Here is a 15863-nt window from a genome sequence, read left to right on the forward strand (position 1 = left end):
GACTTGCCTCACTAGCGGTAGATCTTCACGAAGTAGGCGATCTCCTTGCCCTTACAAACTCCTTGGTTCAACTCCGCAATCTTTGTCGGAGGCTCCCAAGTGACACCTAGCCAATCTAGGAGACACCACTCTCCAAGAAGTAACAAATGGTGTGTTGATGATGAACTCCTTGCTCTTGTGCTTCAAATGATAGTCTCCCCAACACTCAACTCTCTCTCACAGGATATGGATTTGGTGGAAAGAAGATTTGAGTGGAAAGCAACTTGGGAAGGCTAGAGATCAAGATTCATATGGGAGGAATGGAATATCTGTTGGGGAACGTTGCAGAAAACAAAAATTTTCCTACGGTTTCACCAAGATACATCTAGGAGTTCATCTAGCAACGAGTGATCGGATGCATCTACGTACCTTGTAGATCGCGAGCGGAAGCGTTCAAAGAACGGGGATGATGTAGTCGAACACGACGTGATTCAAATCACCGATGATCAAGCACCGAATGGACGGTGCCTCCGCGTTCAACACACGTACGGAACGGATGACGTCTCCTCCTTTCTTGATCCAGCAAGGGGGAAGGAGAGGTTGATGAAGATCCAGCAGCACGACGGTGTGGTGGTGGATGCAGGGCGTCACAGTAGCAGGGCTTCGCCTATGCTACGAGAGAGAGACGTAACGGGGAGAGAGGGAAGCACCAAAGGCTGAGGTCTGAAGTCCTCCCTCTCCTCAACTATATATAGGAGGGCCAAGGGGGGGGGTGGTGCGCAGCCTAGGAGATCCAATCTCCTAGGTGTGGCTGCCAAGGGGAGGTTTCCCTCCCCCCCAAGGCACCTAGGGGTGCCTTCCACCACTTGGACTCTTCCTTGGTGGAAACCCTAGGCGCATGGGCCTATAGGGGGTGGAGCTCCAGCCCACTATGGGCTGGTTTCCCTCCTATTTCAGCCCATGGGGCCCTCCGGGATAGGTGGCCCCACCCGGTGGGCCCCCGGGACCCCTCCGGTGGTCCCGGTACAATACCGATAACTCCGAAACTTGTCCCGATGGCCGAAACAGCACTTCCTATATATAATTCTTTACCTCCGGACTATTCCGGAACTCCTCGTGACGTCCGGGATCTCATCCGGGACTCCGAACAACATTCGGGTTACTGCATACACATATCTTCATAACCCTAGCGTCACCGAACCTTAAGTGTGTAGACCCTACGGGTTCGGGAGACAAGCAGACATGACCGAGACGACTCTCCGGTCAATAACCAACAGCGGGATCTGGATACCCATGATGGCTCCCACATGCTCCACGATGATCTCATCGGATGAACCACGATGTCGAGGATTAATCAACCCCGTATACAATTCCCTTTGTCAATCGGTATGTTACTTGCCCGAGACTCGATCGTCGGTATCCCAATACCTTGTTCAATCTCGTTACCGGCAAGTCACTTTACTCGTACCGTAATGCATGATCCCGTGATCAACCACTTGGTCACCTTGAGCTCATAATGATGATGCATTACTGAGTGGGCCCAGTGATACCTCTCCGTTATCCGGAGTGACAAATCCCAGTCTCGATCCGTGTCAACCCAACAGACACTTTCGGAGACACCCGTAGTGCACCTTTATAGTCACCCAGTTACGTTGTGACGTTTGATACACCCAAAGCACTCTTACGGTATCCGGGAGTTACACGATCTCATGGTCAAAGGAAAAAATACTTGACATTGGAAAAGCTCTAGCAAACGAACTACACGATCTTGTGCTATGCTTAGGATTAGGTCTTGTCCATCACATCATTCTCCTAATGATGTGATCCCGTTATCAATGACATCCAATGTCCATAGCCAGGAAACCATGACTATCTATTGATCAACGAGCTAGTCAACTAGAGGCTTACTAGGGACATATTATGGTCTATGTATTCACACGTGTATTTACGATTTCCGGATAATACAGTTATAGCATGAATAAAGACAATTATCATGAACAAAGAAACATAATAATAATAATGCTTTTATTATTGCCTCTAGGGCATATTTCCAACAGTCTCCCACTTGCACTAGAGTCAACAATCTAGTTACATTGTGATGAATCGAACACCCATGGAATTCTGGTGTTGATCATGTTTTGCCCTAGGGAGAGGTTTAGTCAACGGATCTGCTATATTCAGGTCCGTATGTACTTTACAAATCTCTATGTCTCCATCTTGAACATTTTCACGAATGGAGTTGAAGCGACGCTTGATGTGCCTTGTCTTCTTGTGAAACCTGGGCTCCTTGGCAAGTGCAATAGCTCCAGTGTTGTCACAAAAGAGTTTGATTGTCCCCGACGCATTGGGTATGACTCCTAGGTCGGTGATGAACTCCTTCACCCATATTGCTTCATGTGCTGCCTCCGAGGCTGCCATGTACTCCGCTTCACATGTAGATCCCGCCACGACGCTCTGTTTGCAGCTGCACCAGCTCACTGCTCCACCATTCAACATATACACGTATCCGGTTTGTGACTTAGAGTCATCCAGATCTGTGTCGAAGCTAGCGTCGACGTAACCCTTTACGACGAGCTCTTCGTCACCTCCATAAACGAGAAACATTTCCTTAGTCCTTTTCAGGTACTTCAGGATATTCTTGACTGCTGTCCAGTGTTCCTTGCCGGGATTACTTTGGTACCTTCCTACCAAACTTACGGCAAGGTTTACATCAGGTCTGGTACACAGCATGGCATACATAATAGAACCTATGGCTGAGGCATAGGGGATGACACTCATCTCTTCTATATCTTCTGCCGTGGTCGGACATTGAGCTGAGCTCAATTTCACACCTTGTAACACAGGTAAGAACCCCTTCTTAGAATGATCCATATTGAACTTCTTCAATATCTTATCAAGGTATGTGCTTTGTGAAAGACCTATGAGGCGTCTCGATCTATCTCTATAGATCTTGATGCCTAATATATAAGCAGCTTCTCCAAGGTCCTTCATTGAAAAACTCTTATTCAAGTAGGCCTTGTTGCTGTCCAAGAGTTCTATATCATTTCCCATCAAAAGTATGCCATCTACATATAGTATGAGAAATGCTACAGAGCTCCCACTCACTTTCTTGTAAACGCAGGCTTCTCCATAAGTCTGCGTAAACCCAAACGCTTTGATCATCTCATCAAAGCGAATGTTCCAACTCCGAGATGCTTGCACCAGCCCATAAATCGAGCGTTGGAGCTTGCACACCTTGTTAGCATTCTTAGGATCGACAAAACCTTCCGGCTGCATCATATACAATTCTTCCTTAAGGAAACCATTAAGGAATGCCGTTTTGACGTCCATTTGCCATATTTCATAATCATAAAATGCGGCAATTGCTAACATGATTCGGACGGACTTCAGCTTCGCTACCGGTGAGAAAGTCTCATCGTAGCCAACCCCTTGAACTTGTCGATAACCCTTAGCGACAAGTCGAGCCTTATAGATGGTCACATTACCATCCGCGTCTGTCTTCTTCTTAAAGATCCATTTATTTTCTATGGCTCGCCGTTCAACGGGCAAGTCAGTCAAAGTCCATACTTCGTTTTCATACATGGATCCTATCTCGGATTTCATGGCTTCTAGCCATTTGTTGGAATCCGGTCCCGCCATCGCCTCTTCATAGTTCGAAGGTTCACCGTTGTCTAACAACATGATTTCCAAGACAGGGTTGCCGTACCACTCTGGTGCGGAACGTGTCCTTGTGGACCTTCGAATTTCAGTAGGAGCTTGATCAGAAGTATCTTGATCATCATGAATAACTTCCTCTCTAGTCAGTGCAGGCACCTCAGGAACATTTTCTTGAGTTGCGCCATTTACCGGTCCAAGAGGCAATACTTCATCAAGTTCTACTTTCCTCCCACTTACTTCTTTCGAGAGAAACTCTTTCTCTAGAAAGGATCCATTCTTGGCAACAAAGATCTTGCCTTCGGATCTGAGGTAGAAGGTATACCCATAAGTTTCTTTAGGGTATCCTATGAAGACGCATTTTTCAGACTTGGGTTCGAGCTTTTCAGGTTGAAGTTTCTTGACATAAGCATCGCATCCCCAAACTTTTAGAAACGACAGCTTAGGTTTCTTCCCAAACCATAATTCATACGGTGTCGTCTCAACGGATTTCGACGGAGCCCTATTTAAAGTGAATGCGGCAGTCTCTAAAGCATACCCCCAAAAGGATAGCGGTAAATCGGCAAGAGACATCATAGATCGCACCATATCTAATAGAGTGCGATTACGACGTTCGGACACACCATTACGCTGAGGTGTTCCAGGCGGCGTGAGTTGTGAAACTATTCCACATTTTCTTAAGTGTGTGCCAAATTCGTGACTCAAGTATTCTCCTCCACGATCTGATCGTAGAAACTTGATTTTCCTGTCACGTTGATTCTCAACCTCACTCTGAAATTCCTTGAACTTTTCAAAGGTTTCAGACTTGTGTTTCATTAAGTAGACATACCCATATCTACTCAAGTCATCAGTGAGGGTGAGAACATAACGATAGCCACCGCGAGCCTCAACACTCATTGGACCGCACACATCAGTATGTATGATTTCCAATAAGTTGGTTGCTCGCTCCATTGTTCCTGAGAACGGAGTCTTGGTCATTTTTCCCATGAGGCATGGTTCGCATGTGTCAAATGATTCATAATCAAGAGACTCTAAAAGTCCATCTGCATGGAGCTTCTTCATGCGTTTGACACCTATGTGACCAAGGCGACAGTTCCACAAGTATGTGGGACTATCATTATCAACCTTACATCTTTTGGTACTCACACTATGAACATGTGTAGTAATACGCTCGAGATTCATTAAGAATAAACCATTGACTATCGGAGCATGACCATAAAACATATCTCTCATATAAATAGAACAACCATTATTCTCGGATTTAAATGAGTAGCCATCTCGTATTAAACGATATCCTGATACAATGTTCATGCTCAAACATGGTACTAAATAACAATTATTGAGGTTTATAACTAATCCCGTAGGTAAATGTAGAGGTAGCGTGCCGACGGCGATCACATCGACCTTGGAACCATTCCCGACGTGCATTGTCACCTCGTCCTTCGCCAGTTTCCGTTTATTCCGCAGCTCCTGTGGTGAGTTACAAATATGAGCAACGGCACCGGTATCAAATACCCAGGAGTTACTACGAGTACTGGTAAGGTACACATCAATTACATGTATATCAAATATACCTTTGGTGTTGCCGGCCTTCTTGTCCGCTAAGTATTTGGGGCAGTTCCGCTTCCAGTGACCCTTCCCTTTGCAATAAAAGTACTCTGTCTCAGGCTTGGGTCCATTCTTTGACTTCTTCCTGACAGCTTGCTTGCCGGGCGCAGCAACTTCCTTGACGTCCTTCTTGAAGTTCTTTTTACCCTTGCCCTTCTTGAACTTAGTGGTTTTATTCATCATCAACACTTGATGTTCCTTCTTGACTTCTACCTCTGCTGATTTCAGCATAGCAAATACTTCAGGAATGGTCTTTACCATCCCCTGCATATTGAAGTTCATCACAAAGCTCTTGTAGCTTGGTGGAAGCGACTGGAGGATTCTGTCAATGACCGCGTCATCCGGGAGATTAACTCCCAGCTGAGTCAAGCGGTTATGTAACCCAGACATAGTGAGTATGTGCTCACTGACAGAACTATTTTCCTCCATCTTACAGCTGAAGAACTTATCGGAGACTTCATATCTCTTGATCCGGGCATGAGCTTGAAAAACCATTTTTAGCTCTTCGAACATCTCATATGCTCCATGTCTCTCAAAACGCTTTTGGAGCCCCGGCTCTAAGCTGTAAAGCATGCCGCACTGAACGAGGGAGTAGTCATCAGTACGTGTCTGCCAAGCGTTCATAGCGTCTTGGTTCTGTGGGACGGGTGGATCACCTAGCGGTGCTTGTAGGACATAATCTTTCTTGGCAGCTATGAGGATGATCCTCAGGTTCCGGACCCAGTCCGTATAGTTGCTGCCATCGTCTTTCAGCTTGGTTTTCTCTAGGAACGCGTTGAAATTGAATACAACGTTGGCCATTTGATCTACAGGACATATTGTAAAGATTTTAGACTAAGTTCATGATAATTAAGTTCATCTAATCAAATTATTAATGAACTCCCACTCAGATTAGACATCCCTCTAGTCATCTAAGTGTTACACGATCCGAGTCGACTAGGCCATGTCCGATTAACACGTGAGACGGACTAGTCATCGCCGGTGAACATCTTCATGTTGATCGTATCTTCCATACGACTCGTGTTCGACCTTTCGGTCTCTGTGTTCCGAGGCCATGTCTTCACATGCTAGGCTCGTCAAGTTAACCCTAAGTGTTTTTGCATGTGTAAAACTTCTTACACCCGTTGTATGTGAACGTAAGGATCTATCACACCCGATTAACACGTGATGCTTCGAAACGATGAACTGTAGCAACGGTGCACAGTTAGGGGAGAACACTTCTTGAAATTGTTGTAAGGGATCATCTTATTTACTACCGTCGTACTAAGTAAACAAGATGCAAAACATGATAAACATCACATGCAATCAAATAATGATAGTGACATGATATGGCCAATATCACATAGCTCCTTTGATCTCCATCTTGGGGCTACATGATCATCCCTGTAGATCGTCATACTCATCGACATGTAAGTCGTGATTCCTATTACAAGAACATGATCAATCTCATACATCACATATATCATTCATCACATCCTTTTGGCCATATCACATCACATAGCATACCCTGCAAAAACAAGTTAGACGTCCTCTAATTGTTGTTTGCATGTTTTACGTGGCTGCTATGGGTTTCTAGCAAGAACGTTTCTTACCTACGCAAAGACCACAACGTGATATGCCAATTGCTATTTACCCTTCATAAGGACCCTTTTCATCGAATCCGATCCGACTAAAGTAGGAGAGACAGACACCCGCTAGCCACCTTATGCAACTAGTGCATGTCAGTCGGTGGAACCTGTCTCACGTAAGAGTACGTGTAAGGTCGGTCCGGGCCGCTTCATCCCACGATGCCGCCGAATCAAGATAAGACTAGTAACGGCAAGCATATTGAACAAAATCAACGCCCACAACTAGTTTGTGTTCTACTCGTGCAAGAGAACTACGCATAGACCTAGCTCATGATGCCACTGTTGGGGAACGTTGCAGAAAACAAAAATTTTCCTACGGTTTCACCAAGATCCATCTAGGAGTTCATCTAGCAACGAGTGATCGGATGCATCTACGTACCTTGTAGATCGCGAGCGGAAGCGTTCAAAGAACGGGGATGATGTAGTCGAACACGACGTGATTCAAATCACCGATGATCAAGCACCGAACGGACGGTGCCTCCGCGTTCAACACACGTACGGAACGGATGACGTCTCCTCCTTTCTTGATCCAGCAAGGGGGAAGGAGAGGTTGATGAAGATCCAGCAGCACGACGGTGTGGTGGTGGATGCAGGGCGTCACAGTAGCAGGGCTTCGCCTATACTACGAGAGAGAGACGTAACGGGGAGAGAGGGAAGCACCAAAGGCTGAGGTCTGAAGTCCTCCCTCTCCTCAACTATATATAGGAGGGCCAAGGGGGGTGGTGCGCAGCCTAGGAGATCCAATCTCCTAGGTGCGGCTGCCAAGGGGAGGTTTCCCTCCCCCCCAAGGCACCTAGGGGTGCCTTCCACCACTTGGACTCTTCCTTGGTGGAAACCCTAGGCGCATGGGCCTATAGGGGGTGGCGCCCCAGCCCACTATGGGCTGGGTTCCCTCCTATTTCAGCCCATGGGGCCCTCCGGGATAGGTGGCCCCACCCGGTGGGCCCCCGGGACCCCTCCGGTGGTCCCGGTACAATACCGATAACTCCGAAACTTGTCCCGATGGCCGAAACAGCACTTCCTATATATAATTCTTTACCTCCGGACTATTCCGGAACTCCTCGTGACGTCCGGGATCTCATCCGGGACTCCGAACAACATTCGGGTTACTGCATACACATATCTTCATAACCCTAGCGTCACCGAACCTTAAGTGTGTAGACCCTACGGGTTCGGGAGACAAGCAGACATGACCGAGACGACTCTCCGGTCAATAACCAACAGTGGGATCTGGATACCCATGATGGCTCCCACATGCTCCACGATGATCTCATCGGATTAACCACGATGTCGAGGATTAATCAACCCCGTATACAATTCCCTTTGTCAATCGGTATGTTACTTGCCCGAGACTCGATCGTCGGTATCCCAATACCTTGTTCAATCTCGTTACCGGCAAGTCACTTTACTCGTACCGTAATGCATGATCCCGTGATCAACCACTTGGTCACCTTGAGCTCATAATGATGATGCATTACCAAGTGGGCCCAGTGATACCTCTCCGTTATCCGGAGTGACAAATCCCAGTCTCGATCCGTGTCAACCCAACAGACACTTTCGGAGACACCCGTAGTGCACCTTTATAGTCACCCAGTTACGTTGTGACGTTTGATACACCCAAAGCACTCTTAAGGTATCCGGGAGTTACACGATCTCATGGTCAAAGGAAAAAATACTTGACATTGGAAAAGCTCTAGCAAACGAACTACACGATCTTGTGCTATGCTTAGGATTAGGTCTTGTCCATCACATCATTCTCCTAATGATGTGATCCCGTTATCAATGACATCCAATGTCCATAGCCAGGAAACCATGACTATCTGTTGATCAACGAGCTAGTCAACTAGAGGCTTACTAGGGACATATTATGGTCTATGTATTCACACGTGTATTTACGATTTCCGGATAATACAGTTATAGCATGAATAAAGACAATTATCATGAACAAAGAAACATAATAATAATGCTTTTATTATTGCCTCTAGGGCATATTTCCAACAATATCTTGGCCTCAACACATGAGTAGGTTGTTCTCTCTCAGAAAATGTGTATTGGAAGTGTAGGTATGTTCTGATGGCTCTCTCCTCGAATGAAGAGTGGGTGGAGGGCTATATATAGCCTCCACAAAAAAACTAACCGTTACCCACAATTTACCAATCTCGGTGAGACCAAATTGAGAAACTCAGTCGGACCGATTTAGCAAACCTAGTGACCGTTAGGATTTTCGGTGGAACTGAGATGCAACTCGGTAGGACCGATATGGTTAGGGTTAGGGCATTACGTAATCTCGGTGTGACCGATTACACAAACTCGGTGGGAACGATTTTGGTAATAAGCTAACCAGAGAGTTGGTCAGGTAAACTCGGTGGGACCGATCGCTCATTTCGGTGGGACCTAAATGTTATAAAAGGGAAACAGAGAGTTTACATTGCAATCTCGGTGGGACCGATCGCTCATCTCGGTAGGACCGAAACGTTACAAAGGGAAACAGAGAGATTACAACCCCATCTCGGTGTGACCGAGATCCCTATCGGTGAGACCGATTTGCCTCGGGTTTGTGGCAGTGGCTATGACATCTGAACTCGGTGGCGCTGGATAGAAAGAATCGGTGGGGCCGAGTTTGACTTTTGGTTTAGGTCATATGTGGATGTGGGAAGGTAGTTGAGGGTTTTGGAGCATATCACTAAGCACTATGAAGCAAGAACCTCATCAAGCAACACCTCATCCCTCCTTGATAGTATTGACTTTTCCTATAGACTCAATGTGATCTTGGATCACTAAAATTTAAATGTAGAGTCTTGAGCTTTGAGCTTGAGCCAAACTTTTTGTCCTTCGTATTTTGAGGGGTCCACTTTCCTCATCCATGCCATGCTATTCATTGAGCTTTTCTTGAAATATTAATCTTGGAATAATGTTAGCTCAACGAGCTATATGTTGTTAGGAATTACCAAAACCACCTAGGGATAGTTGCACTTTCAATCTCCCCCTTTTTGGTAATTGATGACAACATATAGATCAAAGCTTCGACAAATGATAATAAGAGTGAAAAACATTGTCGCTTTGAGAAGTATGTGAAAAGCAAGAGCTCCCCCTAAATTTGTGCATAGTTTATGATTTGCTTTGGACTGCAAATGCACAGAGAATTAGGCTCATGGGTTACTCTTCCATGTCACATACATCTTGGTGGAGCACTCAAAATGATAATAATTAAATACATGCACTCATCACCAAGCAAAGTGAATGATCATATAGTGATAAATGATAATGTCATCCAACAAGAATTAATGTAGCATATGATCAAACACACGTGATCATCCAAGTATCACGTAGACAGAAAGTATCTCAAACAAGCAAAGCAAATAAAGTTCAACCACCAAAGCAAGAGAGAATAAAAAGCAACGCTCTCTCTCGAAGCCTGTGATCTATACATTTTTCTCCCCCTTTGGCAACAAGTTACCAAAAAGTTCCTAGAAAATGCATAGCACTAAATCGTCTCTCAGGCTTGGTCTTCAGGTGGTGGTGTTCGGATAACTCCAAGAACAAAGGCTTCAGTCGATGTAGATGGAGCTGATGGAGTAGGTGCTGGAGCTGGTGGCACTGAAGCTGTAGCTGGTGCAGATGATGTGGCTCTGGTGTCTGGAACAGGCACTGCAGCAGACCTCTGAGCTCTAGGCACTCTAGCAAATGCATCAGTGGTTGTCTTGCCCTTCCTCTCCTACATATCATCCTGAAGTTGCTCCATAATAGACTGGATCTCAGTTACCTTCACATCCAAGTCATAGAACTTCAGCTCCACGATCCTCTCCAAGCTCTCCTGTTTTTGAGTCAGGGTGGCCAGTCCCTTCTCAATCCTCAGAGTGGAGGCAATCAAGTAGCCAAGCTGATCTTGCTTGCTCCTCAGAAGATACTGAGATGCTTCTTCAGTAGTTGGCATCTTTGCAGCCTTTTCAGCCTTTTCCTTCTCCTTCTTGGCTTGTGCGTGCACAGAAGATGGTTCATTTTCATCCATCGCCACAGTGTTGTCCTCAAAGTCTGGGTAGATGGGCAGGTGCTCCTTGTCTAGCAGATATGTGCCAGTGCCCATCTTGGAGTTAATCAGCTCCTGAATCTGTGGGGCATATCCACAACTCCTCTTTTGATCTGCAGCTGTCCTCTTTATAGTTTGAACTATAAGACTCATGACCTTGAACTTTTGTGGAACATCAAAAATGTGCAGCAAGTTGATGGAGTGACCTCTGATCATCTTGTGATCACCTGACTTTGGCAAGAGAGTGTGCCTAAGGATCCAGTTGATAGTTGGCAATCCTGACAGAAGGTAATGTACAGATCCAAACCTATGTGTCTCAAGAGCAGCATCTGGGATCTCCTTGTACATGTGTGCCATGGTGATGTGATCCTTCTTCTTCTTGGCATAGACATCCAAGTCATCTTCACTCTCTTCTGGAGCATTGATCAACTTAGCCCATTCAGCAACCGTTGACTGGTACCTAGTGCCTTCAGACATCCAGAGAATCCTTCCATCTGGGTAGAAGTGAGCTGTGGAGTAGAACTGCATGATGAGCTCATCATTCCATTTTGTGAGCTTCTGAGCCACAAACTCATCAACTCCACGAGCCTTGAAACTCTCATATACTCCTGGATAGTGTTCATCATTCTCCCTGATGTACTCCCAGTCGACCCATCTCATGTCACACACTATGGGCTTCTTGTCAAGCAAGATGGTCTCATAGAAGTCCTGATGTTCCTTTGTATGGCACCTGTAGTCCACAGCAGTCCTTCTCCTGGTGGCATATGGATCAGACTCTCTCCATAGCCTTAGACCTGAATCCTTCCTGATCTTCATGTGTTGGGGAACGTAGTAATTTCAAAATTTTCCTATGCACACGCAAGATCATGGTGATGCATAGCAACGAGAGGGAGAGTGTTGTCTACGTACCCTCGTAGACCGAAAGCGGAAGCGTTAGCACAACACGGTTGATGTAGTCGTACGTCTTCACGGCCCGACCGATCAAGCACCGAAACTACGGCACCTCCGAGTGCTAGCACACGTTCAGCTCGATGACGATCCCCGGACTCCGATCCAGCAGAATGTCGGGGAAGAGTTCCGTCAGCCTGACGGCGTGGTGACAATCTTGATGTTCTACCATCGCAGGGCTTCGCCTAAGCACCACTATAATATTATCGAGGATTATGGTGGAAGGGGGCACCGCACACGGCTAAGAGATCAATGATCAATTGTTGTATCTTTGGGGTGCCCCCTGCACCCGTATATAAAGGAGCAAGGGAGAAGGAGGCCGGCCCTAGGAGGGGGCGCGCCAAGTGTGGTGTCCTACTAGGACTCCCTAGTCCTAGTAGGATTCCACCTCCCATATGGAATAGGAAAAGAGGAAGGGAAAAGGAGAAGGAAGGAAGGGGGCGCCCCCCTTCCCTAGTCCAATTCGGACCAGACCAAGGAGAGGGGTGCGGCCACCCTTGAGGCCCTTTTCCTTGTTTCCCGTAAGGCCCAATAAGGTCCAGTACGTATTCCCGTAACTCTCCGGTACTCCGAAAAATACCCAAATCACTTGGAACCTTTCCGATGTCCGAATATAGTCGTCCAATATATCGATCTTTACGTCTCGACCATTTCGAGACTCCTCGTCATGTCCCCGATCTCTCCGGGACTCCGAACTCCTTCGGTACATCAAAACTCATAAACTCATAATATAACTGTCATCGAAACCTTAAGCGTGCGGACCCTATGGGTTCGAGAACAATGTAGACATGACCGAGACACATCTCCGGTCAATAACCAATAGCGGAACCTGGATGCTCATATTGGCTCCCACATATTCTACGAAGATCTTTATCGGTCAGACCGCATAACAACATACGTTGTTCCCTTTGTCATCGGTATGTTACTTGCCCGAGATTCGATCGTCGGTATCTCAATACCTAGTTCAATCTCATTACCGGCAAGTATCTTTACTCGTTCCGTAATACATCATCCTGCAACTAACTCATTAGTTGCAATGCTTGCAAGGCTTAAGTGATGTGCATTACCGAGAGGGCCCAGAGATACCTCTCCGACAATCGGAGTGACAAATCCTAATCTCGAAATACGGCAACCCAACAAGTACCTTCGGAGACACCTGTAGAGCAACTTTATAATCACCCAGTTACATTGTGACATTTGGTACCACACAAAGTGTTCCTCCGGTAAATGGGAGTTGCATAATCTCATAGTCATAGGAACATGTATAAGTCATGAAGAAAGCAATAGCAACAAACTAAACGATCAAGTGCTAAGCTAACGAAATGGGTCAAGTCAATCACATCATTCTCCTAATGATGTGATCTCGTTAATTAAATGACAACACATGTCTATGGTTAGGAAACATAACCATCTTCGATCAACGAGCTAGTCAAGTAGAGGCATACTAGTGACACTATGTTTGTCTATGTATTCACACATGTATTATGTTTCCGGTTAATACAATTCTAGCATGAATAATAAACATTTATCATGATATAAAGAAATAAATAATAACTTTATTATTGCCTCTAGGGAATATTTCCTACAGTCTCCCACTTGCGCTAGAGTCAATAATCTAGTTCACATCGCCATGTGATTTAACATCAATAGTTCACATCACCATGTGATTAACACCCATAGTTCACATTGACATGTGACCAACACCCAAAGGGTTTACTAGAGTCAATAATCTAGTTCACATCGCTATGTGATTAACACCCAAAGAGTACTGAGGTGTGATCATGTTTTGCTTGTGAGAGAAGTTTAGTCAACGGGTCTGCCACATTCAGATCCGTAAGTATTTTGCAAATTTCTATGTCAACAATGCTCTGCACAGAGCTACTCTAGCTAATTGCTCCCACTTTCAATATGTACCCAGATTGAGATTTAGAGTCATCTGGATCAGTGTCAAAATTTGCATCGACGTAACCCTTTATGACGAACCTTTTTTCACTTCCATAATCGAGAAACATATCCTTATTCCACTATGGATAATTTTGACCAATGTCCAGTGATCTACTTCTAGATCACTATTGTACTCCTTTGCCAAACTCAGGGCATGGTATACAATAGGTCTGGTACACAGCATGACATACTTTATAGAACCTATGGCTGAGGCATAGGGAATGACTTTCATTCTCTCTCTATCTTCTGCCGTGGTCGGGTTTTGAGTCTTACTCAACTTCACACCTTGTAACACAGGCAAGAACTCCTTCTTTGACTGTTCCATTTTGAACTACTTCAAAATCTTGTCAAGGTATGTACGCATTGAAAAACTTATCAAGCATCTTGATCTATCTCTATAGATCTTGATGCTCAATATGTAAGCAGCTTGTAACATCCCAAATTTTCAATTTGGAATGTTATACACTAGATCATATGCATATCATATTTTCTTGCATTTTGGTTGATCCTAGAAATTTCACGCAACTCAAGGACCCTCGGAGAGAGTTGGAGATTTCGTTATTTTCATATTTGAGAGTTCTCTCGAATTTTGAAAATAGGATCATTTGATTTATTTATTTTGTCTTCAATAATTTTTCCGGTGTCAGAATATATGAGAGAGGGAATAATATGACTTTCCCAAATTTAGGAAAAAATGAAGATATAATAAATAGATCAATTTTGCTTTCCGGTGTTTATTTGCATTTTATTTGGATAGGGAAAAATGCGCGTTTTCAAAAATTGCATTTTAGGTCCGGAGAAAAGTTCATTTTGTTCGGCTCATTTTTAGGAGTCGGGGAAAATTTACTTTAGATTTTTCGGAGTTCGTTTAGATCCCTTTTTTGTTTTTTTTCTGCGCGAGGAAACTATAAAAAAAATTGAGCAGCGCCTTGGGCCAAAGGCCCAAGCCAAGCCACCTACCGCCGCGCTCCCAGGCGCCAGGCGCCGAGCCAGGAGCCGGTCGGCCGCCGCCGCCTCTTGCTAGGACCGAATCCTTTTAGGATTCTAGGGCGCCCCCTTGTCCCCTTTTCCTTATTTCGTTTTCTTTAGTCCTACTCCGTTTATTTTCTAGATCTTTCCTACTCCTATTCTAATTCCTTGTCCTCTACCCCAAGTAAACCCCTCCCCTCCCCAATATAAATACCCAAGCACCCCCCCCTCTAAACACATCAAATCAAAGCTCTCCTCCACACCGCGCCTCACCGCCGCCGCGCCGCCTCACCCGCGCCGCCACCCCACACCCCGCGCCGCCGCCGCACCTTACCGCCGCCGCGCCGCACCACACCGCGCCCTGCGTCACCGCCGCCGCCGCCCCACACCCGCGCCGCCGTCGCCGCCGTCCGCCGGAGGTACCGCGCCGCGTCTCTTCTTTCCCTCGGTTCGGTTTTTCTTATAAACCGTTCCGATTCTTTTCTTCTCTACCGATTCGTTTTCTTTCCGATTTTTCGCTAAACCGTTCCGGTGTTCTAGATCGGTTTTTCGTTTCGATCTCTTTTCCGAAAACCCTAGATTGGTTTTCGTTCTTCTTTAGGACCGTTCGTCTCAACGAACGTGATCACCGATTATTTCCCGGTTAACAACGCCTGTTCGTATAACCGTTCTTCTTTTTCTTCTCGTCGGATTTATTCCGCGATCGCGATCTCAGATCCGATCTTCGTTCTAGTTTATCTTCTCGCTCGTTTATCGGAATCAGGTGATTCAAGCGCCTGGAGTTTCATCTCGAAACCGCCGTTCCGTCTAATCAACTTGAACAAGCTTTTGCTACAGTAAAATTTGACCTAGTTTCAACTTGCTAGAACCGAGTTGTTTTCTTCCGCCGTTTGTTTTTCGTCGTTTGTTCGGCTCGTTCTTTCTTTGCAACCGGAGTTCTTAAGTTGAACTTTCTGGTTCGTTCTCTCGTTTGAGTTTTACTTGTGCATTAGATGAGTACTTATTGTGTGGTTACTATTGTTTGCTTACGATAGATTGACCGGAGTGTGACGAGTAGATCTATCAAGAGTTTTAAGTGCGAATCATCTTCATCTACATTGCAGGCA

This window comes from Triticum urartu, chromosome 4A (genome assembly GCF_056163025.1).
Source record: "Triticum urartu cultivar PI428250 chromosome 4A, HENAU_Tu73, whole genome shotgun sequence".
In the NCBI taxonomy this organism is placed as follows: Eukaryota; Viridiplantae; Streptophyta; class Magnoliopsida; order Poales; family Poaceae; genus Triticum; species Triticum urartu.